Source organism: Peromyscus maniculatus, chromosome 3 (genome assembly GCF_049852395.1).
Source record: "Peromyscus maniculatus bairdii isolate BWxNUB_F1_BW_parent chromosome 3, HU_Pman_BW_mat_3.1, whole genome shotgun sequence".
Classification (NCBI taxonomy): domain Eukaryota; kingdom Metazoa; phylum Chordata; class Mammalia; order Rodentia; family Cricetidae; genus Peromyscus; species Peromyscus maniculatus.
Genome location: NC_134854.1, coordinates 21,419,279 through 21,446,220, shown reverse-complemented (window position 1 = coordinate 21,446,220; position 26,942 = coordinate 21,419,279).

The following is a 26,942-nucleotide window of genomic DNA, read 5'->3' as shown; positions in this document are numbered from 1 at the left end:
TTACTACCTGATTCAAATGCAGATAACTTAGAAAGAATGTTTGAAGAAGTAAAGAAAATTTTGCCTTGTTGGGGATTACAAACTGCTCTGGAAAAGATACAAAGAGGAGATTCTATTAATTATTTAGGATATAAAATAGGTCTACAAAAAATTAGACCCCTAAAGTTGCAAATTAGAAGAGATTGATTACGGACTCTTAATGAATTTCAAAGATTATTTGGAAACATTTCCAGTTTATGGACTGCTGTTGGGGTAAAAAATGATGAACTGAGTAATTTGTTCAAAACCTTAGAAAGTGACAAGGACTTAAATAGTCCAAGAGAATTATCAGCTGAAGCTGAGAAAGAATTGGCTTTGGCAGAAAAGAAAACACAGGATGCACGTGTAAATAGTGTGGATCCAAAGCTTGATTGTATTTTGGTTGTTTTACCCTCTAAGCATTCTCCTACTCAGTTTTTACCAAAATATCTGGCTGTGGGTTTTTTATTAATGAGCCCGTTTAGTAATTTGTCTTACACTCAACAGATGCTGAAAAGGCCTCTGACAGAGTTCAATAGCTCTTCATGATAAAAGCCCTTAAACATTCTAGGAATAGAAGTAACATATATAGGACATGTTATTTATAATAAATGTAAACAATATTGTACTAAATGAGGTACAATCTGACAGCATTTCCTCTACATTAGGAATGAGGAAAGGACATCTATTCTCTCCACTTTTGTTTATTATTGAAGTACTAGATACAGAAGACAAATAATAGAGTACAGATAGCCAAGAAGGGATAAGGCAAATTATCCTTACTTGAATACAGTATGACCCTGTCCTTAAATGGGCCCAAAGACTAACTATATCTATATTTATATGTAGATATATAAATATATATTTATAAATATATAGAGATACATAAACTATATCTTATGAACAGTTTCAGCAGAGTAGCAGGATACAACATCAACATACTAGTATCAATTGCTTTTCTATATATGGATAATGAATTTGCTGAGAAAGAAGTTAAGGGCAAAATATCCCTTTCATAATTTCTATTGAACAAAGGGGAAAAATCAGAATAAACCTAATGAATGAGATGAAAGAGCTCTACAATTAAATATTTTTTAAGTGAATAATTTGGCTGGGAGGTGGTGGTGCATTCCTTCAATCCCAGTCCTTGGAAGACAGAGAGAGGTGGATCTCTGTGAGTTCGAAATTAGCCTGGTCTACAGAGTGAGTTCCAGTACAGCTAGGGATACACAGAGAAACCCTGTCTTGAAAAACCAAAAAAAAAAATTTTAAAAATTTAAAAAAGTGAATAATTTGAGGAATACACCAGGCAAATATAAGGAGATGGCTCAGTGGATAAGCAGTTTCTGCACAGCTTGGGTGTTAGACACTAAGTGCTCTCCCCAAACGCCTGTGCTGGTGACACCGTCCTAAACAGAAGGACTCTGACCAAGTGAACAGAAAGAGTGTTACTGGGTAAACAGAAGCCTAAATTCAGCGTTCCTCGGGAATTGCATACGGTGGATTTCTGTTTACCTGGAAAACCAGTAACCCCCTTAACCTGCCCTCACAGATCAACCTTGGGCAAGAGCATCTAGTTCTCGGCCACTCTGAGCATCCAAAATCAGCTCAAAGACCCCCACCCCCCACCCCGCTGCCATATAAAATCTGCTTGCTTTTCAGCCAGCCTGCTTTTCTTTGTCACCTGCCTGCCGAGGGTCTGGCCCCTCCTAACAAAACCAAACTGCCAATTTGGCCCTCCTGGGTACAGATCATTTACCTATGCTGGCTCCTGCCTCGCACTATATTCTACACCAAATCTTAGAGTCCACCTCTCTTGGCCATTTCTCTCCTTTTTTTTTTTTTTTTTTTTTTTTTTTTTTTAATTTTTCGAGACAGGGTTTCTCTGTGTAGCTTTGCGCCTTTCCTGGATCTCTCTCTGTAGACCAGGCTGGCCTCGAACTCACAGAGATCCGCCTGGCTCTGGCTCCCAAGTGCTGGGATTAAAGGTGTGCGCCACCACCGCCCGGCTGCCATTTCTCTCCTTAACCTGTCCTACCCGCTCATCTTCAGTGCCTACTCAGTAAGTATCCTCTCGGAGCTGCCTGCCCTGTCTCTCTTCAGCTCACTGGAACCTGTTTTACAAAAGCTATACCGGTGTGCCAGGTAGCTCCCTCTGCCCTCCTGAGGGCCCCATCGCGGGAATGGGACACCTCTACACTGTGATTCAAGTCTCGTTGTCCTTGGGGACAGCCTCAGACTGAGATTCTGTCCCACAGCACTAATTATTTCCCTTCCTGGCTTTATCCGTACACGTACACTATCGGAATACTCCTGGCAGGACTCCTATTAATGGCCCCCCTTCTAAGTGTCCCCGACCTCCTCCCTTCCCTGGGCTTTCCCTGTAAAGATTGTAGTCTTGCTCCCTGGACCCGTTCTTTCCTTCTCTCTTTCTCATTTTTTTCCCCTGCCTTCTCTAATCTCCTTCCCTCCCTGGGCTCAGATACCATTAAACCTCACCTCATTTTTTACTGCAATACAGCTTGGCCTCAATATAACCTGACAATGAGTTTCAACGACCAGAAAATGACAGATTCGATTTCCAAATTCTCATAGATTGTGACAACTTCTACCACCGCACCAGCAAATGACCTCCAAATCATTTATCTCTAAGCTTTCTTTGCTTTCCATTTCCAAAAATCCCTTATCTCCGAGCCCTCTGCTCTCTCCTTATCTCTAAACTTTCTTTGCTCTCTGCTCCGCTCCCTCCCTCTGATCTCTGGGTTCAGTCTTACAGAGATGTAAGGATCTTCTGAGTATGGAAAACACAGGGGAAGTTGTCAAATGTTATTTTCCTCCAGAAACGCTGACTCTGGAGACAGGACTTGGCCTGCTGCTCACTCTAGGCCAGGCAAGTTTGTTTAAAGGTTTCCTTCAAAGCCTCTGCCTTGGGCCAGGCTGGCCACTGACTGTGACAGGGAGAAGGAAAACAAATGGAACAGCCCAACAAAGACCTCTATGCACCTAAGGACCACTGAGAGTTTATTATTGCTTATCTCATGGTATTTAAAAAAATTTAATCAAGAGAAATGTATATTTAGTTCTCTGAATACTTACCCCCCCACACACATCTTTTCTTGGTTTTGTCTACTAAAATGTTCCCTCATTCAAGGCCATGGATATCTTTGAACCTTTCTTTATCTCACAATTTGTAAGACCATTAGAGAGTAGTTTAAAAATTCTGTTAAATCCCTAGCAGGAAAAGTTACCCTAAACTTGTAACAGAAAGGGTTAATAGTTAAAAAATTTGTGTATAGGCAATCTTATTTTGCTACAGATTACCATATGGGTAACTTCAATTCAACTCTTGTTTAGGAAAATAGATACTTTTAAAAAGATGGTTTGTTTTATTTTATTTTCCCTGGACTAAGAAGGCAATGTCAGGCCTCTAAGATATTTTGGAAAAATACAGATTTTTGTGTGATAATTTTTGTCCTAAGAGTAAAAAATAACAGATGAGAACAAAACCATGAACAAAGTTTGTGGAAAATAGGACTTACTAACAACATATGTTTGATGATTGAGGTTTATAATTCCTAAGGTTATAAAGGTGTATTCCAGGTAACAGAAAGAGACTTAAAGGTGTATGTCTATCCCCTTATGTCTTGACTAACATTATTAAGCTTTAACTCTTTGGAGAAACTGACTTGCATGAAAAAACTGGTATTTTGTAAAAGTACTATAAAAGAATCAGGAAAATGAGGTTCCAGTACTCTCTGTGGACTGTGTTTATGGTTTAAAGTTCCTTTTGGTACTAAAGGACCTCTAATTTAAAAATTATAAATTTTAAGTCTTAAAATTACTAGATAATGGCCCTCAAGGTCCTCAGAGAGATCTACAGAATATTGTATTTAAGGTGTTTGATGGAGGTGAGGACCAGGAGAAGATGGAAAGGGCTTCTTGTGTGTCTTAGTTAGGGTTTTATTGCTGTGATAGACACCATGACCACTACAACTCTTATAAAGGAAAATATTTAACTGGGGCTGGCTTACAGTTCAGAGGTTCAGTCTGTTATCATCATGATGGGAAGGATGGTGGCAGCAGGCAGACATGGTACTGGAGAAGGAGCTGAGAGTTCTAAATCCAGATCTGCAGGCAGCAGGAAGTGAGACACAAGGCCTGGCTTGACCTTCTGAAACCTCAGAGTGTGTCACCCCCTAGTGACACACTTCCTCCAACAAGGCCACACCTCCTAATAGTGCCACTCCCTATGAGCCGATGGGGGCCATTTTCATTCAAACCAACACCCTGTGAACAGAGAAATACCAGTTTCTGGCAGTAGCCTTTAGGACACCTCCAAAGAAGATGGAGCACCAATACACTGCACATCCATGTAAAATGCCTCAAATGTAAAAACACTGGTCCCTGGTCAAAGACCTGTACTTCACCTCTCTTGCTGCCAGAATCCTGGTGGGGTGGTGGGTCTATAATTCCTCTCTGCCTTGCCATGTCCCACAATTTCCTCCTCCATAGAAAAACATTTCAGGTCTCTGGGCCTGGTGGCTGAAGACTGATACCCTGCCTTAGGACCCCAGCTCCCAACAACCATGGAGCTTCCTAGGTGACTGTCCAGCTAGTGGGTAAGTTTCTGTCATTTTTAATTGATTTGAGAGCTACTTGGTCCATACTTTCTGCTCACTCAAGTAAACTTACCCTTCTCAAATCTCCGTGATGGGTGTTGATGACTGCTGGCACCATCCCAGGGCTATAGGTCCTCTTCTCTGTTCCTTCTGGGGCTACCTGATCACTCTGAGGTAGTGTGTGGGGGGTCACCTTTCTTGTTATGCCTAGTTGCCCAAACTCAGTGGGCAGGGATATCATGGCTAACTTACACTTTTCCTTTTCTTTTCATCCAACTCCCTCCAGATTTTCCCTCTCTTTCTAGCTTCTGAAGGGACTCCTTGTCCACTGGCTGACACTAATGCTTTAGCCTGTCCTACCCTCTTCCAGACTCTCGCTGACCCTAAAGCATGGAGCACCTCTCCCCCTTTGTTATCTTCCTGGATCCCCCATTAAGATCCTACTCCAAGACCCTCCCTCCTATCTCTGCTGCTCAAGGCCATAGCTTTTTAAAACCTATCCCACAATATCATCTTAATAAGGTATTCTCAAACCCGTTCACTTGCCATATAACAGCCTTATTTTGCCTGTCTTAAAGCCTGATGGTTTGTTCTGCCTGATCTAGGACCTCAGGATTACCAACAAGGCAGTTCTTCCTCCCCACACAGTACTGGCTGACCCTTTCACTCTATGCTTCTCCGAGTCCCTCTTCTATATCTCACGTTACTGTGCTAGACCCCAAGGACACAGTCTCCATCATTCCTCTAAACCTAGATCCACATGGCCTCTCCGTCTTCACCTGGGAGGACCCTGACACTGAAACAGCTTCTCAGTTTACTTGGACTGTCCTCCCCCAGGGGTTCTGAGATAGCCCCCATTACTTCAGCCAGGGGCTGACCACTGACCTCCTTTCTCTCAACTTCTCCCCAGATGCTTAATTCAATATGTAAATGATTTTCTAGTATGCGGCCCCTCACTCTTGCTGTCAGAACACACTACTCAATTTCTCAACTTTCTAGGAAATAAAGGACACAGAGTCTCCTCTTCCAAAGCTCAGCTTTCTGTTCTTTAGGTCAAGTATCTAGGTTTTCTGTTATCCCCTAACTCAACTTTGGTCTCAGATAGCATCTGAAGCCTCTCAGACCTCCAGTCACCAAAGAAGAAATTCTCTCCTTCCTTGGGCTGGTGGAGTACCTCAGAACCTGTATTTCCAACTTTGCTCACCTTGCTCTCCTATGAAGCAGCTAAGGACTCCCTAACTGAGCCTCTGGATCCTACTAACACTGTATTGCTTGCTTCCTCTCACCTCAGAGACACACTCCAAGAGGCCCCTGCTCTGGCTCTCCCATACATTGACCAAATATTATCCTGTATACTATAGAAAAGTGGGGAATTATTCTGGGGGGGGCTTGGGACAACTGAGAGAACCCACCTTTGCCTCTGTTGCCTATTGTGGGAATTTGCTCCATTTGTAGGTTCAAATCTCAGTTGCCTATCTTTCCAAACAGCTAGATAACAACAGTTAGCAGATGGCAGTCTTGCCTATGGGCACCAGCAGCAGCTTCCCTTTTAGCCATAGGGCCTCCACACTCAATCCTAAAGCTAATAGAAGCCTCTTATCTTCCTAAGCAGGTGGCAGTTATTACACTTTTGAAGTCACCAGGTCCACATATAGCTTTTGGAAATGTTTTTACTAACAAGACTGCTAAGGAGGCCAGCCAACACCCCTACTCACTTTCCTCTCAGCTCCTTCCAGATTAACCCCTACTACTCTGGCTCCCAGTGGCAGGCCCTCTGGGCTATGGAAGCTGTCAATGACCCTAAGATGGCTCTTACAGCAGGTACTACTTCCCTGACACTCAAGCAAAGCCCTTCCTGACAGCTGATCACAAGACTTTTCATATCGGGTCTCAACCTCTCTACCACTTCCTTCAACCTCTCTCCTACTCTAGCCTTTCTGTCCTTCCCAAGACCATTACTCCATCTGCACACAAACATCCCCAAAGGGGACCTCATGACCCCCTCCTTCCTTAAACCGACACCAATCTTGGGGTAATTGTCTGGCAGGTAGATTTTATACACATGCCTCCAAATAAAAGACATAAATCTCTTCTTACTATGATAGACACTTTCTCAGGATGGAAAGATGCTTTCTTTACTATGGCTGAGACTGCATCAGTGATCTGTTCCCACCTCATGAATGGTATCTTGCACAAATTTAGACTTCTTAGGTCCATCCAATCAGATAATGGCCAGTCTGTCCAAGTGGAAGAGAGGATTAGAAACTTAAACTAACTTACAAAAGATAGCCTCCAGAGCCCAACTCCAAAGTAGGATTCTCACTATGGTCCTTTCTGGTACCCTGGATTCTACACCTCCTTGGCCCATTGATTCCTATACTTCTCATAATAATGACTGTTCCTTGTCTCTTTGACTTCCTTCAGGAGAAAATTACTGAAATAACCCAATGTTCAGTAAACCAGATAATTTTGATGGGGTCTACTCAGGTCTCCTACCATCACCTGCCAACTTGAGCCCCTGCTTTGGACTAGCATTTCAGACTACCTCCATCCTCAAACACCCAATAAGCATGAAGTAGCAAGAGGCCTACTATTACTCCTGTATCATCAACAAAAGTCTGGAATGCTAGGTGCAAAGTTGCCCCCAAAATGGCCATGTTGGTGACAATGTTCTAAACAGAAGGACTCTGACCAGGGGAACAGAAAGATTGTTATTGGGTAAACAGGCATCTAAACTCAGCATTCCTCAGGAACCTCAGAAGGTAGTTTCTGCTTACCAGGAAAACCACTATTTCCCTTAATCTTCCTCCAAAGGTGAACTACCTCAGATATCTAGTTCTGGTCAATCTGAACAGCCTGTATCAGCTCAAAGACCTATCCATGACCGTCACCCAAAATCTACTTGCTTCTCTGCTCTTTTGCTTCTCTCTATGCCCAGAGAGGTAGCATTGGCAGTTTCAGTCCCAATGAACTGTACTTTCTACCCACACAGTGGTCTAGTTCAGTGGTTTCATTGCACCCTTGCTTACACGGGGAACCTGTCCTCAGTTTCCAGCACTCACATAAAAAGCTGTGTGTGGCAGTGTGCAGCTCTATTCCCAGTGCTAGGGGGCAGAGGCAGGAGGACCCTTGTTATGATATGGTACGCAAGAAGTCTTGGAGGGTTGGGCCAAGGTACCCTGGTGGGTGAGGGAGACACACCATGCAGATGTGGCAGCAGGATGCTGTGTGGAGCGGTGAAAAGTCACTCATACCATGCAGACACATGTACACATGGAAAGTTTATTTTGGGGGAAGGGAGAGGGAATGGAGGAAAGGAGAGACAGAGACAGAGAGACAGAGAGAGACAGAAACAGAGAGAGGGGGAGAGAGAGAGACAGAGAGAGAAAGAGAGAGAGAGAGAGAGAGAGAGAGAGAGAGAGAGAGAGAGAGAGAGAGAGAGGAGGTGCATACCTCGTGGGAATAGAGACAGTTGTGGGGTAGGAACTTGTGGGACGGACCAGCCTAGCTTGTCTAGCCAAAAGTGAGGCAATGGGTTCCTAGTCCTGTTGTCCATGGTCTGAAGAAGGCCCTGGCAGCAATTGAGGTTCTTCTGTGCCCATCCATCTTCTTTGGAGAAAATAAAGATGCCGTCAGGAGCCAGCATGTCTCTCTATCATGAAAAGCTTCTTAATTAAACATTTTAGATGCCATATTCTGCAGATCTCTGAGTATTTGAGGACTGTCCATCCATTAGGTATGAATGACTGGCTATCAACTAATATTCCCTAAGCCTCCAATATGTTAGCAGCTTTCATAAGACTAGGATTTGCTGTCTCCTGAGAAGACAAAGAGTGACAGAGAAAGGTCTCAGAGTTGAATGAGACCAGGAGAAAAGGGGCTGTGAGTTGGGGTGTGGCCCAACTCTTGGAAAAGGACCCTCTGAGAAAAGGACCCTCTCAGGGGACAAGAAACTCCATCATAGGATATATAGTTTGTTTATCAAATATCTTATTTATCAAACATATGTCATCATTTATTTAAATTCTCTAGTGGTGTAAATCTCTAAGTTAGTTTTTGTTAATCTGAACAGATAAATTTTGCAAGACAAGGAGGCTTACATTTTTAAGCCTGAATAGACTTTGAGTAAGGAGAGACATTTTTAAGCCATTGGCAGTGATATCTGCATCTATTACCATTTTTAAGGCCCTGTAGTTTTGGCCTGATTTTTGAGTACAGCCAGATTTTAATCCTGAATTATTTATATAGAAATAATTATTTCTAAAGGTCATATAATAACTCTTTGGCTCTGCATTAAGAAGGTCAAGTGTCTTATCTTATTGCAGAACAATTTTAGTTAATAAATCTACCAATTGACAATTTGGGGTCCAGTTTCCTGGTATATCAATGGGCATTAGGTAGCCATTTTGTCCCCATCCCTTTAACTTAGCCTTTTTAGCCTGTTTTGGGAGCACGGAGCACAGGATGACATATTCTCTTCCATAACTGCTTCAAGCTGAAATGAGGTGCAGATAGTCAGAGCCCAGGGAGGTTAAAAGGCTAGTCACATGTAAGGAGGGCATTTAGGCAATGGAGTATTAATCAGAAGCACCTGATTTGATCCAGCTGGAAACAAGAAGCATTCATATTGCCTGGCTTGGTACATATCAGCTTTCAGCAAGTCCATGTCTTACAGGTTGATGTCAGCAGCCAGTGCCTGGATGTATCAGTCAGCCAAATGGAAGCCCACTGAAACAGATATAGACCAGAGACAAAAGTTAAAATTTATGAACTTATTTGGAACTTTTATGCCCATGGTCTTAGTAATTGGGAAGGGGAGACCAAGAGAGAGAAAAATATCATCCTTAGGAATAGACAGGTGAGAAAAACTCATCTAGAATTCTTTTGACCTCTGTGAAGTGGATCTAAGTTTCATGATTTCTTTTGATCCTTTGAAGCTTATATGAATTTTTATTTTATAAAAGAATATAAAGAACAGTTAATGGGTATCTGTAAAACAGCAGTAGACTCATACCTATAAGTTATTTATACCTAAAATCCAAAATCCTGAGGTTGTGACCCAAACAGCATCAGAACTCTATTAATGTCAAAATCTAAAATTTTGAAATCTTAATATAGTAATATCACAGAAGGGAAAAGTAATCTAAAGCATTTAAATCATTTATTTATGTCAAGAGACCTAGTAGCTTTAGGACAAGTAAGGTTTGGTTTAAAAAAAAATGAGCTGGCAAATTGGCCATATCACCAGCATGTGGCACCATGGATGCCCAAGAGCCTGGGAGAGAGAGAGAGGAAGGGAGAAGATAGGTCTCTGGGCCCTGCTCACACAATGCTGGAGCAGTCACAGAGGACTGCCAGGCTGAGACCTGAGGCTGGAATCCTCAGCCCCATAAAACAGTGCACGGTGCAAGGCAGAGCTTTTCTGACCTTCCCTTGCATGGACAGACTGAGTGCTGGGTGCCAGCTATGGTGATATATTGGGTACCCTAATAAATTATCTGGGGATCAGAGGACAGAGCCAGCCACTAGATTAGACATAGAGGCCAGACAGTGGTGGCATACACCTTTAATCCTATCACTTGGGAGGCAGAGATCCATCTGGATCTCTCTGAGTTTAAGGCCACACTGGGAACAGAGCCAGGCAGTGGTGGCACACTCCTTTAATCCAAGCACTTGAGATCTCATGCCTTTGCATGGAAAGCACACACACCTTTAATCCCAGGAAGTGACATGGATGGGTAGAGAGCAGTATATAAGGCATGAGGAGACAGGAACTAAGCAGAAGTTCACCTGAGACCCTCAGGAGTGAGGACTCAGAGTCTTTCAGTCTGAGGATTTGTGGAAATAGGATAGGCTGAGAAGTTGGCAAGGTGAGGTTAGCTGTGTCTTGTTGTTTTTCTGATCTTTCAGCTTTCACCCTAATATCTGGCTCTGGTTTTTTTTTTTTTTTAATTAATAAGACTGTTTAGCAATTCATGTTACACCCCACCCATGCTTGCGCCATGGCAGGAAGTGACTTTTTTGCTGCCCTTAGTAAAGATGGCCCTTGACCACCCACATGATTGCCCTTATCAAATATGGTGACTGACCACATGGTCATGTGGTTTATTTTTGTTTGTTTGTTTTTTGTAAGACAAACGGAATAGATATAGAATACATTAATCTCAAGCATTCAAAATCAGTCAGAAACACAGTTATGTGGCCACATCAGTCACACATTTCCATTCACGCATACGAAATAAACTTTTAACAGAAAGAATCGGAATGAGAAGGTGTGAACAGTGGTAGCTACAGGAGGGAGGAGTGGATAGGAACAGAACAGGAGAACGGGACATTTTGAGCAAAGGCATGTGGTGGCAGTAGGCACAGAAACAAGAAGCAGGCCATATGGGTGCACATAGTAGGCTAGAGCTAGGAGAGGAACAAGCAGGACAGAAAAGCAAAGAGAGAAAAGGGGGAGGAGTAGATGTTTCCAAGGTGGCAGGAACACCCTACCTTAAGAGATGCTAAGCTGTAAGACATGTTAAACACTAGCCATGGTGGAACATGGTGGGAGATCAATGGGTAAGCAGCAGTCTCCATGAGCGAGGTAGACAAGATCCAATAGCTAAAGTCTCTTGCATCCTAGAGGTTAAGTGAAGATCAATTAATGGCACAAGCCACTCAGTGGTCCATCAACAAACACAGAGTAGGGACCAGGGGCGTTAGCCAAAAGGACGCATGGTTACCCAGTAATGTGGCGTACAAACAGTGCAAAAGGTGAGAAACCATGGTCCAGAAGTCAATCCTCAGTCATGAAAAATGGCCAGAAGAGAGGGGCTTACCGAGAGGATGAGGGTCCCAGCGATTCTCCAGTTGGAAGGTACAGGGTCCCAGCACTTCTCAGATTGTCGGTGGGTAGGAGAAAATGCCAAGGGGAACTTGGAGAGTCATGCAGCATCAATGTTGTGATATTGCACATGGGAGGCCTTGGTGGGTTGGTCCAAGGTGCCCCAGTGGGTGAGGGAGACATGGTGGAGGAAGCAGGGCTGTGGGCTGAGGCATGGAACAGTGGAAAGTCACTCACACCATAAAGACACATGTCCACATGGAAAGTTTATTTTGAGGGGAGGGGGAGAGAGAATGGAGGGAAGGAAAAAGGAGAGAGAGAGAGAGAGAGAGAGAGAGAGAGGAGAGAGAGAAGAGAAGAGATGCACATAGAAAGAGAGAGGGGGAGGAGGAGTTATCTCTTAAAGTGGGCTTTATGTAAGATGAAGTCAGGACTGGGCAGGCCAGGTTATTATCTGCTTATTGGCCAAGATCCAAGAAGTGAGTCTGAATGCTAACATTCCTGGAGGCTCAATGGCTAGCCAGTTTAGGCTCTTGTCAAGTTCCAGGTTCACTGAGAAACTTTGTCTCAAAATAACTCCAGATGATGCAAAGACCACCCATGCTTCTGAACTAACAGAAATAATATTGTAATAATGGCTATATTATCAAAATCTATCTACTAATTCAGCACAATCCCCATAAAATTTAAATAACATTTTAATGTGTTATTTTTTCATTTCTGTTACCAAATACTTGTCAATAACCAACTTCAGGGAAAGAGAGTTATTTCACTTTATAGTTGGAGAGGATACAGCCTGCCACGGTGAGGGAGTCATAGTATCAAGAACAGGAAGTAGTTGGTCACATTACATCCCAATCACAAAGCAGAGACTGCGAAATGCTATTGCTCAGATCACTTCTTCTTTCTATTTAGGATGTAGCCCCACCCAATGGGAGGTGTTACCTGCTGTCATAGTGGAACCTCCTTTTTCAGGTAAATGTTTCTGATAACACCGTCACAGGCACACCCAGAGATGTCTTTCCATAAGACACTAAATTCTACCAAGTTAACAATCAAGATTAACCCCTACAATGTTTGTTCAAGACAGAAAATCAGAAGAATAATAGTTTTAACATTATCAGAAACACAAAAGTCCAAAGGACTCAAAGCAATCCTAAGCAGAAAGATCTATTCTGGTAATATCACAGAATCTGACTTTTTTTTCTTACCCAACATAGTATTTTTATTTATTGTTTGGGAATTTCACACAATGCACCCCAATCACACTGGCTTTACAATCCTCTTAGGTCATCTGGCACACCTTTGTGCCCCACCAAAAGAAAACAGACAAACAAACCACTACCACCACCAAAAAAACCCACCAAGTCTAATTTATGTTGCCCATATACTCACTGGAGAACCGTCAAAATTCCAGTAGCCAACGCCTTAAAGAAAACTGGTTCTTCCCCACTCCAACCCCACCAGAAGCCATCACACTTTTATCACAATTTTTAAGGACTCTCTTCTTGTCTAGACTGTTTCTTTTTTTGGGGGGGGGGTGAGGGTGTCACAGAAGCCTTCTGTGTCTTTCATTCTCAGTCATGAGTCTGCAATCATCAATACCACTACAAAAGAAGCTTCTTTGACCCTAGCAGTTATATCAGCATGGATCAGGACTGTCACATGACCTCTGGTGGTAGCTCAGATTCCTTTGGCAGCTAGGATTATGGACATCAATGTGGTCTCCATTTGCAACATGGACCACTAATATCAACATGGTTTCTGTCTGTAGTGCAGACCTCTGGCAGCAACACACACCCTGACCTGACTCTAAATTATACCAGAGCCCCATTAATGTAAACAGTATGTTAAAGACACGAAAGTAAGCACCTTAACAAATACAACAGAAGACATAGAAAGAAATACATGAGGCTATCATCACCCAATTTTTGACAAAAGTATCAAAAGCACACATTGGTGAAAAGACAGCCTCTTGAACAAATGATACTGGGAAAACTGGATATTCACAGGTAACAGAATGAAACTATACCCTTATCTCTTACTTTGCACAAAAATCAATTCAAAATGGATTAAAGACTTTACTGTGGGACCTGAACCTCTGAAACTACTTGAAGATAAAATACTTCAGGATGTACACAGAGCTAAAGAGTTTCTGCAAAGATTTTTCAGTAGCTCTGGAAACAATTCTAAGAACTGACAAATTGGATTGGATGAAATATAAAAGTTTCAGCAGAATGAAAAGACAGTCCACAGAATGGGGAAAAATCTTTGACAGCTATACATATGATAAAGGATTAATATCTAAAAATCTTTAAAACCTCAAAAACTGAAACACTGTCAGAACACAGTCCATGAATGGAACTGTGTGAGGTTTCTGAGATATTTTGAGAAAACTCCAAGTGAACTCCAAGACAAGAATCTTATAATCATTATTCCTCCATAACTTTTCTCAGAATGTGCTTTCATGCCTCTCACAGGTATAATAATATGGGTGGATTTTACTTTAGATCATCTTACCCATTGTTATTCAGAATGATGCTTCAACAAACATGGGTTATTTTCCATGACTATATACAGACTAAACTCATGTGAACTTTGCTCATGACCTTGCTTAACCCTCAGAATACCCTCATAATATAAGTTGCCTGATTCTCTGAATAAAGTTGGCTATCTGCCTCATTTTTAGACTCAGCTCTTTTAGGTTCACCCCATCAAATAGAGTGGTAACAAAGCACCAAAAACCAAATCAACGAATCAACAAATGAGTGAGTAAATTGAACAGAAACTGGTAGCGAGAAGGTTTCTCCAGTACCGCCTGGCCATGCAGTCCCTCAGCCACTTATAAAATAATCACTCAGAGGCTCAATATTAATTACCAATTGCATGGCCTATGGAAGGCTTCTTGCTAGCTAGCTCTTATAATGTAACCCATTTTCATTAATCAATAAGTTGCCATGTGGCCATAGCTTACCAGTACTTTTACATCTTACTTCTCCTTGTGGTGCTGGCGTCTCCATCCTCTCCTTTCTCCTCTCACTATCTCTCTTGGATTTTCCCACCTGGCTCCATCCTGCCCCACCATAGGCCACTTTATTTGGAATATAACTAACTTACTACAAGAACTTCAGTCCATTAATTATACATGTACACTCAGTTTTTATTTTACTTATAATAAATATGAATACTTGATGGATAAAACAATAACTCTCCAAAGTGAAGTTACTGCTACTCAGATCCTTTATAAGAAAGAAAGATTATCATTAACTGATAAAATAAGGTCTATGGAATTATGTGTTTCAGAAGAACATAAAAGATTGCATGATTCCATGAAATCTTTGGATATCTTACAACAGAGGAGGTTCACTCACTGGAACAGAACCTAGATGCTCTTCTGCAAGCCCTAGAAGAAACTCTCAGTAAAAATGACAAGGGACTTAATAAGCAGAAGGGCTAGGCCATGCAACTCATAATATCTCCAGATGGCTCTCATACAAGCTTATCCTGTCATCATTCGTGAGAGGCCAGCAGATGAGCCATATGTGGATGTATGTTGCAACCTATTCCTATGAGAGATTCAAAAATATTAAGGAAGTGGTGGTCACCTATGATATACACTCAACATATATAAAAACAGATGTTAAGTATGTAGCCTACCACAAATAGAATCATACCAGATGATTGGAATCAGTTAATCTCGGCTGTTTTAGAATATAGCCAGCAGTTACAAAGGAAAACCTGGTTGAGAGAGGAAGTGAGGATCCTAGAACAACAGGGTAAGACCAGAGGCTTTGAGATCTCCTAAGATCAAATTCTTGGTGAGGGACATTTTGCTGATAGAAATGTACAAGCCATTTATGATGAGCATACAATATCCGTATGCCATATAGCAGCTTTAAATGCTTGAGAAAAAATTCCAGTACCAAAAAAACCAACTGAGCTATGCAAAAAAATTTTCCAGGGTCCACCAGAACCTTTTACTGAATTTTTACAAAGGCAGTATCAGATAAAGAACTAAAACAAGTATTAACTGAGTCCTTGGTGTTGAACAATGCTAATGCAGAAAGCAAAAAGAATACATTAAAGTCAGGTCAGCACCTCTCGAAGAACGGATTCAATAAATAACTGCTGTTGTGTCTCTTAACTATGGTAATGAGGCTTAGATAGGCTTAGATAGGAAAGGCAGTTTCTAGAGGTGGAAGGAGACCTCAAAGTATCAAATGTTTAAGTGTGGTAACCAGGTCATACTCTAATAGGGAACAAGGACTTAAACAGCCCACGAAAATTATCAGCCAAAGCTGAGAAATGGCTCTAGTAGAAAAGACAATATGAGAAGCACATGTGGATCATGTGAATCCAGAACTTATATTCATTCTGGTCATACTCCCCTCCAGACACTCCCCACATGGATTTTGATACAGAGGGAAGATATTATATTGGAATGGATATTTTCACCATGTAAACCAATAAGAAGTTAAAGACTTATGGAGAAAAGATCTGATTTGATTCAAAAAGGAAAATTAAGACTTCACCAATTGATAGGAAAGGGCCCAGTAGAAATTATACCTTTAACTAATGAGGACATTTCCTCACTATGGAAAGAAAGTAAATACTGGTAAAGAGCCTGCAGTGAGTTTTTGGAAGAGATTAACAACCATTATCCCAAAAACACGAGAACAGAATTCATAAAGAGAACTGAATGTGTCCTTCCTCACATTGTACAACAAAAGCCAATTTCTGGAGTCCTCATATTCTATACTGATGCAAATAAATCAGGGAAAGCAGGATACAAATCAGGAGACTTAAGTAAAGTGGTTCAAAGTCCATACAACTGTGTATGAAAAAGCAGAACTGTATGCTATTCTTATGTAATGGTCTTCACAGAGCTTTTTAATATAGTCATTGACTCTCAATACACATAGAGAGCTGTTTTAAATATTGAAACTGCTGAATTTATTTCTGATAATACAGTTAACTTCATTATTTATACAATCTCAGGAAATCATCAGAAATAGGAAACATGATATATATCACACATCAGATCCCATACAGGTCTGCCAGGACCTCTAGCACAAGGTAATGATGAGATTGATTAGTTATTAATAGGAAATGTGCTAGAAGCCTTGGAATTTCATAAGAAACACCATATAAATAGCAAGAATTTGATTCTCCATCACTTGGCAACAAAGCCAAGGAAATGTAAGAAAATGTCCTACTTGTTCCTTCTATAACCAAACTCCATGACCCACAGGAAGCAATCCAAAGGGTATACAAAGAAATGAAATTTGGCAGATGGATATATTTCATTTTGCAGAATTTGGAAGATTAAAGTATGTACACCATACCATTAACACCTATTCAGAATTTCAATGGGAACTCTTATGAGTTCTGAAAAGGCTGATTCTGTGATTGCACACCTATTAGAAGTTAGGACCATCATGGAAATTCCTGTACAAATTAAGAATAACAATGCCCTATTATATGTCTCAAATAAAATGAGACAGTTTTTTTTCTTATTACAATATAAAGCATGTTACAGGTATACTACACAATCCCACAGGCCAAGCAGTCATAGAAAGATCCAATAGAACTTTAAAGGATATGCTAAATAAACAGTAACAGGTAACAGTGACTTCTAGAAATAGATTATGTAATCCTTTATTAACCTTGAGCTTTCTCAATGCTGATGAGAAAGGAACAACAGCTGTGAAGAGACAATGGACAACAGAAAAACTTCTGAGCTAAATCAACCGGTGTATTTCAAAGATGTGTTAATCTCAGAATGGAAACCAGGATACATTCTACATTGGAGAAGGGGTTTTGAGTTTGTTTCTGCAGGAGAATAAAAGCTATGGATAACAACAGAACAAATAAAAATTTGATTTGAACAGGAGAAACCCCTTGATAAAGAGAAGCAAAAGCTCATCCACCAATGTGACATCTCTACAAGTAGTAAGAAAAATTTAATAAACAAGGGTTGGGGCAGGTTTCTGGTTTTTTATTGTTGTTGTTTTGATTCAGGTTAATAGGAATACCTATCTTCAAGAAATCATAGAGCCAGGCAGATCTCTATGAGTTTGAGGCCAGCCTGGTCTACAGATCAAGATCCAGGACAGGCACCAAAACTTCACAGAGAAACCCTGTCTGGAAAAACAAAAAAACAAAAAATAAACAAAAAACCAAACCAAACCAAAACAAAACAAAACAAAAAAGGCCTTGGACACCTAGAAGTCTACAGCAGAAGGGCAGAACCTATGGGTACCAATATACTCTACAGGGTAATATCTTACTGCTTAACATCAATATCTGTTTAACTCTAGAATAGTTGTGGTCCCAATTCAATTATAAATCAAGCTGTCTTTGGAGTTGGAATGTGGCACTCTCCTTCTCTAAACCCAAGTATGCAGTGTTGTGCCCAGTTCGTAACCCCCAGAGAGACCACCAAGGATGAGCATACCAGAATGCAAAAGCAAGGTTTATCTGGTTCAAGTCATGACAGGGAACTCAACTCAAGACATCTCAAGTGAGGCAGAGAAGAGTTCCTCTTTCTTGGGGAAGTTAGTTTTTATAGGCAAAACCTATAAAATTTCTTAGAGGGGAGGGGGTTAGTACGGGTCCATCCTTGATTGGTCCAGTTTTTCCCGGGCCTGGACTTTATCTTATTCTAGCTTATCTGTTTGCCCTGTCAGGAGTTTTACAACTCCTCTCCGGGGTCTGGTCATGTTATCTCCGGAGAGGGGCATCTCGTGGTTAATTGGTTACCATCAGACATCCTGACTCTGTTCTTTTGTTTCTGGGGCTGGTGCCATCATTTCTGGGGACTTGAAACTGGCCTGGGTCTATCTATATTGAGATATCTTTGTCTAAGGCCCCCTTTTTGAGACAATAGAGTGAGGGTCTTGTTGTGCCTAGATCACAGTCCCCAAAGCCCCCACTGGAGACTTTAGGTACAGAATGCAAAAGTAAGGTGTTTTCTAAGTTTACAAGCCTCCAGGGAGGCTCTTCTAAATCTCTCACTCACAGCAGGGAGGTTGGAAGGAGCTCTCCCCTTTCTTTGTGAGGCTAGTTCTTAAAGGCACAGACCATATAATTTATTTTAACCTGCCTCCCTTTTTAGTCTTTTGGTCGAATATCCTGACTGTGTTTTCCAAAGTCCCTGTAGCAGATACCTGGGGAAAAGGGGTCTAAGTTCTTATCTACATTTACGAATCCTGGTTTAAGCTTCTCTTTGTCTGTAGGGGATAGAGTGGGGGGTTTTACTGAGGTATCACATGTAGCACAAATCTTAAATGGTCTTATTAATAAAAACAAACCCAGAGCCAGGTATTGGGGTGAACGCTGAAAGATCAGAGAAATAGCGCAAGCCACAGCCAACCTCACCTTGCCAACTCCTCAGCCTCTCTGCAGCAAACTCCCTAGGCTCAAACTCCAAACACCCCAGAATTACCTGCTTTCACACGTTCCCTGGTGCAGAAAGCTGGTTTTTTGATTTCTTTCCTCTCCTGGTGGGTTTTGGCTTCTTTTGGGCCACTGTCATCTGAATCGTCATTGTCAGCAGATTTGGTGAGTCAATTAAAATTTCTTAAAGGGAGGAATTAGTTAAAAGAATTTTTTTCTCAAATTAAAAATGGGAAACATTTTTACAATGGAGAGTGTATGGTCTCCATTTGATAATATGATTGACCTTCTGAAAATGGAACAAGTAAATGAGAGGATAATTAATATAGATGGGATTTGCATTGTCAATTATAAATATTATTTGTTTGATCTTCCTTGTTTTATCATTTAAGAAGTTAGTTAATGTTAGTGCCAAGATAAAAAAAATTTAGAAAAAATTGTTAAAACTGATCATAGAGAAATTCAGACCCAGACAGAGAAATTTAAAGGTAAACCAATCTCAGCTTTGCATTATACAGTCACAGAGAAACAGCCTAAGGCTTTTAGACAGCCAACCTTAATCTATCGAGTAACCATACAGGAACTGCCAGAGGATTAAGGCTATGTATGAGCTGATTGGACTCTTATGCAAATGTTGGATTTGAGGAAATTCAAAGAAGCTATAGTGTCATTTAGTATGCATTCTCCATTCATCAAGCAAATGTTAAACTTGTGGTCAACTTGTAAGAGAGTTATTCCTCAAGACTGGAAAGATTTAGTTAGAGCAGTCTTAGATACTAGTCCCCAGTTACAATAGAGGACCTGGTAGAAAGATGAGGCTAAGACCATTGAACAATATAGGGCTAGAGGTATGGAAATTTCCCAAGACCAACTTCTTGGAGAAGGCAATTATGTTGATATATAAAGATAATCTTTATAAGATGACCACACCCTAAGTTTATGCTGAATGGCAACCTTCAATGCTTGGGATGGAATTGAAGAAGTAGGAAAGAAAATTGAATCATTTACAAAAGTTATACAGGGCCCAAAAGAAACCTTCATGGATTTCTTACAAAGGCTGTCTTCAGCAATAAATAAAATGATGCCAAATTCAGAAGCTAGCTCTGGCTTTTGAAAATGATAATACACAATACAAAAGGATAATTAGGACATTAAAGGCAAGATCAGTAACCTTAAAAAAATGGATCCAAGATACAATTAATATTGAATCTCATGACCGTGATGAAACTTGGATAAGAGAGGTGATTTTGAAAGGTTTGAAGAAAAATAGTAATGTCAGGTGTTTAAATTGTGGTAAACAAGGTCACCTAAAAAGAGACTGTAAACAGGATGTTCCTAAAAACAATGGTTTTTCAAGGAACCACAGTAACAGAATGCCCCTACCTTTTGTATTATGCAGAAGGTGTGGTGAAGGCAAACATTGGCCTAACAAATGTAGATCAACAAGGGAAAGGCAAGGTAATCCTTTGCCTCTGTCCTTGGGAAACTCCCAGAGGGGCCTCATGCAGGCCCCCATAGCAAATTCAGTTCAGACCTTTTCTGCCATCATAGAAGAAACCACTTCTCAGAGCAACTAAATAACCAAATGCCTATTAGAATAAACCAGGCTGTTCAAGGTGATAGGACAGCTGTAGCAGAGAAAAAAGGAAATTGAGGAACAACTATAAAGCAAATTTTTTGGCAAACTTCTATAAATGAACAAAGACCAAAATTAAAAATATGAGTAAATTACTTTTTCTTGGAAGGTTTGGTAGCAAATTAGGAAAGATTGATTATGGACTCTTAATGACTTTCCCAGATTATTTGAAAATGTTTCCAATCTATGAACTGTTGTTGGGGTAAAAAATGATGAACTGAGTAATTTGCTCAAAGCCTTAGAGGGTGAAAAGGATTTAACTAATCCAAGAGAATTATCACCTGAAGCTGAGAGAGAATTGGCTTTGGTGGAAAAGAAAGTACAGGATACACATGTGGATCATGTGGATCCAAAGATTGATTGTATTTTGGTTATTTTTTTACCCTCTAAGCATTCTCCTACAGGAATTTTAATGCAGAGGGAAGATATTATATTGAAATAGATATTTCTATCAAATAAACAGAGTAAAAAATTAGAAACCTATGTGGAAAACATCTCTGAGTTAATTTTAAAAGGAAAATTGTGATTTCATCAATTAGCAGGACAGATCCAGCAGAAATTATAGTACCTTTTATTATTATTAATAATAAAATTGACAAATTATGGTAAAAAAGTGAACGCTGGCAAAGAACTTGCATTAATTTTTTGTTGGGGAAAGAGTAACAACAAATATCCCAAAAGATATACCACAAAGATGACAAACTCCACCTAAAGATCAGTTTTGGACTGCAAACTGCTCAGGACAATTTTGGGATAGCTAGCTGAGATGATCCAGCTTCACAGACTGCTTGAACAAGGACTTGAGACAAGCCCTGCATTTTCACATTATGCAGAGACTGGACAACAAATGATATAGCTACCTCTCCCAGGACTTGACAATTAACTCAAAATTTTTATTTTCAGGATCACCTAAAGATGGTATTGCCCCCAGATAGCAGGAACTACTTTGAAGAAAACAATGCCCATATTCGCAAGAGGTAGGGTGGGTGGTTTTTTTTTGTTTTGTTTTGTTTTGTTTGGTTTTTTTTTTTTTTTTTTTTGCCTTTCAATGGATTATGGATAATTGCCATTGTTTAGGATGGTTGGTTACACTTGTTAATTGATAATGGTCAGAAAAAACAGCTAAACAAGGAGATTAGATTCAGGGTTCTGGTTTGAAAAAAAAAGAAAAGAAAAAAAGAGGATATAGATAAGAAGTAGATTATTGAATCTACTCTGAAAAGAAAAAGGGAAGAATATAGATATGATAAGATAAAGAGGTAGATTATTGAATCTACTTTTAAAAAGCAACTACTCATATTCTACTAGCCGGGCGATGGTGGTGCATGCCTTTAATCTCAGGACTTGGGAGGCAGAGCCAGGCAGATCTTTGTGAGTTCAAGGCCAGCTTGGTCTACAGAGTGAGATCCAGGAAAGGCGCAAAGCTACACAGAGAAACTCTGTCTCGAAAAACAAAACAAAACAAACAAACAAACAAAAAAAGCAACTACTAGTTTTAAATATTTTACATAGAATTGGATTTTTCATATTATATACAAATTATATATATTGAAACAAATTTGATGTTGATTTTGTTAGAAAATATTGTACATATATTTCTAATCTTGTTCAAGGTGTTGTACTTATACAGTTCATTTAACAGTGTAATGCAAATTGCTAGTACTTGAAAGTTATTATTACGAACTTATTAGGATATAAGAAATTTAAGTTGATAGTCATTACAACCAAACTTGTAGCCATATTAGATATGTTTTCAAGGAGAAACAGAAATATATTTTAGATAGACAGGTCATCTTCAGACACTTCAGAGATCTACAGAATACAGCATATAAGATGTTTTGAGAACCTAGTTTCTTTTTTTATGACAATGAGACATATCTGCTCCTGGCAGCATCAATTTACTTCAGAGAAGATGATGGGCATTGAAAAAACTCCATATGGAGTTTACTATCTTTGTGGCAAAAGTTAGCCACTAGGCAAGAAAAGACCCGTACATGAACTGTTGACAGTATGCTGTCTAAAATGAACAAGCTTGACATAAAAGAAAGGACTGCTGCACCTTGCCAAGACAAAGTAGGACAGCCCTTCAGAAAATCCTGCTTCACAGAAGAGTCTATCTAATATGCTAGGCCTATAGGCTGAAGTTGGATGCCCCAATATTGCAGAGAAATCTAGGGTGACTGTCCAGGCAGCCAACTGTTTCTGTCAGTTCTCACAATTTTTAGAAGTCATTTGTTTGCACTTCCTGCTTACTTAGGTAATATTATTTCCCTCTTGGGTTTCTGAGGGAATTGAAGATTAGATAGTTATAGTTTTCCTTGTTAACAAATTCAGAAAAGAAACTCACTAAAGATGTGTAAAGTATATATAAGTTTGAAAGACATCAAAAGATAGTTTTCAGTTGGTAATACAAGTTAGGATAGAACATGAATTAGGTACAACATTTTGGACTCGACAAAACAGGATAAATAATGGAATATTTTCTCTGAATTTGTCAAATGTTAATGGATTGGGCATTATTAATTGAAGTAATTCTTTACTTCATATATTATATATAGTTATTGTACTTATTGTATATAGTTTTTCTTATATTAGTCATAACCTTCTTTTGTTATTTTAAACAAAAAAAGGAAATGTGGTGATATATTGTGAACCTCAATAGAGCTTGCCTGGGGATCAGAAGACAGAGCCAGCCACTAAATTAGACATAGAGGTCAGGCAGTGTGGCACATACCTTTAATCTTATCACTCAGGAGGCAGAGATCCATTTGGATCTCTTTGAGTTCAAGGCCACACTGGGCTACCTGAGAGAAACAGAACTAGGCAGTGGTGACACACACTTTTAATTCCAGTAAGTAATATGGTAGGACACAGAAAGGTATATAAGGCATGAGGAAACAGGAACTCAGTTTCTTGAGGCTGAGGTTTTCATAGAGGTAAGCTAGTGGTTGGGTGTTCTGCTTCTCTGATCTTCCAGTTTTCACCCAATATCTGGCTCTGCATTTTCTATTAATAAGACCATTTAGCAATTCATGTTACATAGTATAATGTCTTTGAAATTCATTTATGTTAAAGATATTTCCTTGCATACACATAGCATTTTGTTTATCTCCTCATCCATTAATAAACACTTGGAATGAGTTCCATCCAATCCAAAGTTCTTGTTCAATTCACAGACAACGAGAATACTACTTGCAGGATCTGATTCATGAATAGCCTCTCCAGTGAGGCTGTCCAGATTTTTGACAATGCTCAAGGTTGTTGCAATGGGCTACAATCAGTACCTGTTCTCCTTAATTGTGTAAACCTTTTCTTCCTCCAAGTATAGCAGAGCTCTGGCCTGAAAATCACTAAGAAGGCTAGACTTGTGATTCTCATGAATCCATGTTGAGATAATATTGTTGTACACTGTGAAAATGTGTCTCTGTCAGTCCTTACCTGTCTACAGCATCTCCTGATTGGTTTAATAAAGAATTGAATGTCTAATAGTCAGGAAGGAGAGGATAGGTAGGACTTCGGGGAATTGATAGAAACTCTTGGAACGAATTTCAGGTGGAAGATTTGCCAGTCAGTCATAGAGGAAGTCATGTGTATGGTACTGAAGAGAGGTAACAAGCCATGTGGCAGAATGTAGATTAATATAAATTGGTTAATTTTAGTTTTAAGAGTTAGCTGGGAAGAAGCCTAAGCTAAGACCAAGTTTTCATAATTAATAAAAAGTCTCTGCATTGTTATTTGAAAGCTAGTGATTTAAAGAAATACCCACTACATTTGGCACCCAATGTGGGGCATGTATATTCAAGCATAAGGCTTGGGAAAGCTCAGAAAAGTCCCAGAGATGGAGCCTGAAGTGACTTCCTAGCAACCACATTCTCTCTGTAGTCCTGGTGCTGGCAGCTTACAGAGGTGAGGGTCTTTTAAGAGGCCATGCTGTGCAGCCAAGCTATGAGTAGGGGCTATGAGAAGCTGGCATATTACTTGTTGGGAGATTAGGTAGATAGGCCTGGCCCAGTGTGGGACCAACAACTTTCCAGAGCAAGGGCAGGTAGGCATAGCTTTTGGCTGTTGCCTGTCGGCATGAGGTTTGGCTTTAGTGGAAGGGCAAGCAACCCAGAATCAGTGGAGTAGCCTGTTGGAACAACCCAAAGGGGGTTTAGCCAGCCACCAGCAGCATGTGCTAAGCAGAATCATAGAAGGAGCCTACAGATGCACAGAACAGCAAAAGAAACTTTTTTTCAGAGCCACCTTGCACAGATGCCACAGTCTCTCTGGCAGTCTTTTGAGTGTTGTCTGTGGGCAACTGCTCAATCCTGTTGGGTTGATGGAGACAGGGGGTCTGGCCCTTTAAGGCCTTGGCTCATGCAGTCAGAGAATGGCATCAGGCAAGCAGAAAGCCAGGTCCAGATCCAGAAAACCTCTGAACAGGTACAGAATGACTGAAAATGTGCTTAATTGTCAATAGAGTAAAAAAAAAAAAAATGAATATAGACATTAAGAGGGAAAAATAGTTTGAAAATAATAAATTGAAGTTTTTAAAGAGAGAGTGAAGTAACATAAAAAAGAATAAGCCATGTAAGGATAGAAAATAACTTAATAAATAAATTTGAACCCTATATACTGCTTTATTTACTTTAAAATTTTTAAATGCTATTGAACAAAAACAACAGCTACTGAGAGACATTGGGTTGTGGGAAAAACTGCTGAATTAAGCCATGCTATATATTTTAAGGATGTCTTAACTTCAGAATAATAGTCAGGAAATGTGTTGTGTTGGGGGAGAGGTTATGCCTTTGTTTCCACAGGAAACAAAAAGCTATGGATTCTTTCAAAATTAATAAAGATCGGATTTGACTAGAAGAGATCACCTGAAAATCTTAGCTGCAGACATCAAGAAAGAATCCAGCCCCAAACAAAAACAAACAAAAAACCTAAATGACAGGTAACATATATGCTGATCTCTTTACATGGGAACAGCTCTGAGACTGGATAAGACAAGATTAATCTTGTTAGCTACAGAGTCCTCATGACAATTTGTTTATGCAGTACAAATGAACTTATAAAGTTTACAGCTGCATTTAACCTGCTCAAACATAGAGCAGAGAATCATCATCAGCTGATTTGTGTGCATCACATATTCCATACTTTAAAAGTTTGTGTGTTTTCAGAAAAAAAAAATGACAAGGCTTCAAAGAAGACAAGACAAGTAGACCAGGTGATCCAGTCTCACAGAATGCCTCCATTGTTGTTTCCTCAAAAATCTGCATCCAGAACTACATCAAAGTGTCTAGCTGAGATGGTTCACCCACACAGTCTACTTCAGTCAGGATTTCAGTTAAGCTCTGCACTTTTCCCATCACACAGAGACTAGACAACAAATGATACAGCTAGCTCTCATGGACTTGGTTATTATTCCAAACTTCTCAGGGTCCTTTAAAGACAACAGAAAGCAATTTTAAGATCACAATGCCCACATTCACAAGAGATGGGATAAAAGGTTTTTGCTCATTTTGTAGGTAATAGATGTTTGTCATTGTTTAAGGGGATTAGTTGCAAGTTGTTATTGGTCATGGTCAGGGAGAAAATAAAGCAAAAGAGGTTAGATTCTGGAATTTCTTTCTGAAAAGAAAAACAAGGGGGTTATAAGAATATGATAAAATGGTGGATTATTGAATCTTCTTTTAAATTAAAAAGCAACTACTAGTCTCAAATATTTTACAATGGTATGGATTTTTATATTGATACAAATTTAAGGTTACTTTTTATTATAATATATATATATATATATATATATATATATATATATGTTTCTACTCTTGTTTAAGGTATTGTACCTATGCAGTTTATTTCAAAATGTAATGTAAAGTTCCAGGCTTGAAAACTATTATTACAAACTATTTAGGATAATTAAGAAATGCAGGTTAGTAGTTAGTCATCTATAGAAATCAAACTTGTAGTCATGATAGGTATGTTTTCAAGGTTAAAAAGATATATTTTAGGTAGATATGTAGTCTTCAAACACTTCAGAGATGTAAAGAATATGTCATCTAATACGTTTTACTAACAAGGTTTTTCATGACAGCAAGATACAAATCTGCTTCTGGTAGGACCGATCTAATTCACTGAAGATAATGGGCATCAAAAAACTCTCTATAAGAGTTTGCTTTCAATGTGGCAAAGCTAGCCACTGGGCAAGAAACTGTCCTTGCCTTTACCCTTGACAGAATGCTGTCTAAACTAGACAACCAGGGCACAAAGGAAGTGGACTGTGAACTATGCTAAGACAAAATAGGAGAGTCCTTCAATATCCCTGCTACAGAAAAAAGCTGTCAGATAAAGTCTTAGGCCTTTAATCAGGAGGTGGATGCTTCAATGTTGCAGAGGAACCTTAGGTGACTGTCCAGGCAGCTGTCTCTGTCATTTCTATAATTTTGGAAGTTGTGTA